This window comes from Molossus molossus, unplaced genomic scaffold, assembly GCF_014108415.1.
Source record: "Molossus molossus isolate mMolMol1 unplaced genomic scaffold, mMolMol1.p scaffold_m16_p_10, whole genome shotgun sequence".
NCBI lineage: Eukaryota > Metazoa > Chordata > Mammalia > Chiroptera > Molossidae > Molossus > Molossus molossus.
This window is the reverse complement of record NW_023425345.1, coordinates 57,666,242-57,668,814: the sequence shown is the minus strand read 5'-3', so window position 1 is coordinate 57,668,814 and position 2,573 is coordinate 57,666,242. Positions and strand designations below refer to the sequence as shown.

General features: G+C 44.7%; 1 non-coding gene across 1 annotated transcript; it reads left to right on the top strand.

Annotated features, from left to right (window-relative positions):
• Positions 1-1,742: 1,742 nt before the first annotated feature.
• On the top strand, positions 1,743-1,872 carry LOC118624876. The gene has a single exon (XR_004958537.1). It is a non-coding gene; the product is annotated as a small nucleolar RNA SNORA38 (small nucleolar RNA).
• Positions 1,873-2,573: the final 701 nt, after the last annotated feature.

The window sequence follows — 2,573 nt, the reverse complement described above, 5'->3', positions numbered from 1 at the left end:
GTGCGCTGAAGGGCAGACACCTGGAGAGAAGGGCCTTTTGCCTGGAAGAGCACCTCAATGAGGCCAGGGGTTTACCAAGGGAGGCTGCCAGAGTTCAGAGAGTGAAGTGGAGAGTAAAACTGTTCTACTTTAAAATCAGTAGCATATTGGCTTGCTCAGGCTGCCATAACATAGTAAAACAGACCCGGTGGCTTAAACAACAGACACGTATTTTCTCACAGTTCTGGAGGTTAACAGTCCAAAATCAAGGTGTTGGCCGGGTTGATTTCTTCTGAGGCCTCTCTTTGGCTTGTAGTTTGTCACTTTCTCCCTCTGCCTTCCCATGGTCTTTCCTTTATGTGTGTCTGTGTCCTAATCTCTTCTCCTTGTGTGGACACCATTAACACTGAATTAGGGCCCACCTGAATGACCTCATTTGCACTTAATTACCCCTTTAGAGACCCTATCTTCTCCCGTGACTGGCTTACTTCACTTAGCATGGTGTCCTCCAGGTCCATCCAGATGAACCTGGATTTGGTTGCTGCATATTGTAGGATTTCCTTCTTTTTCAAGGCTGACCAGCTCCACTGTATGTATATAGAGACCACAGTTGCTTCATCCGTTCACCCATCAGTGGGCAGTTGGGTTGTGTCTGTGTTCAGGATGTTGTGGCTGGAGCTCTAATGAACACGGAAAGAGGCTGTCTCTTAGAGGTCCCGATCCAGTTCCTCTGGACATATAACCAGACATGGGAGTGCTGGATACTATGGCAGTTCTAGTCTTAATTTTTTTTGAGGAACCTCCATAATGTATCTATAATTGTTGCACCATTTTACATTCCCACCAATAACATAAAATGGTTTCAGTTTCTCCACATCCTTAACAACACTAGTTTGTTGTCTCCTGTTTTTTGATATTAGCCACCCTAACAGGTGTGAGGTGATATTTTATTTTGAACCCACTTATATAAAGTATCTAAAATAATCAGGCTCACAGAAGCAGAGAGTACAGTGGTCATTACTAGGGGCTGGGGGAAGAGGAAATTTGAAGTTGTTCACTGAATATAAAGTTTCAGTTATAAAGATGAATAAATTCTAAAAGTCTGCTATATAACATAGTTCCTATAATTCATAGTACTCTGATATACACTGAAACTTTGTTAAGAGGGTAGATCTCAAGTTATATGTTCTTACTACAGACACACACACACACACACACACACACATACATACGTACAAAAGGAGGGGAGCAGGAGGAAACTTTTGCAGGTGATCAATACATTACCTTGATTGTGGTGATAATTTCATGTGTGTGTGCGCATATGTTCAAACCCATCAAATTGTACACATTAAATATGTTCAGCTTTGTATATCGATTATACTTTAATAAATCTTTTTTAAAAAGAGCCTATCTTCAAATACAGTCACATTCGGAGGTATTGGGAAGTTAGGACTTCAACATATGACTCTTGGGAGAACCCATTTAGCCCATAACAAACAGGTATCTGATAGAGGTTGGGAAGTTGGGAAAAGAGGCAGAGGAGGGAACCCAGAAGCCCTCCCCCATGGAGGGAAACCAGGGATCCTGTGGAGGGGAACAGCCAGTGTGGTACAGCATACTAGCTGTCTGTCCTTCTTCCAGAGGAATAGAGTTGGGCCACCTGGCTAGAGGCTGCATTTTCTAGTTACCTTGGCCTAGGTCATGGACTGTGGAAAGTGAGTGAAAGTGATGTATAGAATGTCTGTACTTAGAAAAAAATCTGACCCTCCTACAAAGGTGTGCCTGTGGTTTCCCTAACATTGGACACAAGAATTGGAGGCAAAGAAATGTGGACTTGGAGAAGTCTTGGGCCAGCTTGCTCCCTACAGGCTCAAGATCAACCATCCCACATAGGAAAAATCTGATTGCCCTGCATTTCCCCTCTTTGTGTTACCTGTGAATGGGGGTGCAGTCATGGACAAGGCCTAGGGGAAAGCAGCGAAACAAATGCAAGGAGCCTGGGTCTCTGCATGACCTTGCAGAGTCATCCCGCCCACCCAGCCACTCCCCTCAAGACTGTAATGTGAGAGTGAAATCAGTGTCCACATTGTTGGTCCCTGTATTATGGCTGTCCTGTCACTACTCTAACACAGACAGCAAAATACGGTAAAATCAACCCATTGTAATCATCTCGTTTTAGACTTTACTAACTTTTCACCACATTTACTTCATCATTTTTAAAAGAGGTTTTAAAAGGAGGCATATTTTACTTTAAATTTTCTGCTAAAACTGCTCAGCATTGTAAAATGATTGTGTCAAAGTTCACTAAATGTCTGCTACATGTGAATTTCTTGCATTGATGAAAAAAATCAGAGAAATACATGCTATTTTCCCCTTGTAAGGTAACAGTGCATGGAGAGGAGAGGAGAGCAGAGGAGGGGAAGGGAGGAGGGGAGGGGAGGGGAGGGGGGAGAGGGGAGGGAGGAGAGGGGAGGGGAGGGGAGCAGAGGAGAGGAAGGGAGGAAGGGAGGGGAGGGGAGGGGAGGAGAGGGGAGGGGAGGAGAGGGGAGGGGAAGGGAGGGGAGAGGGGATGGGAGGGGAGAAGAGCCATAGGA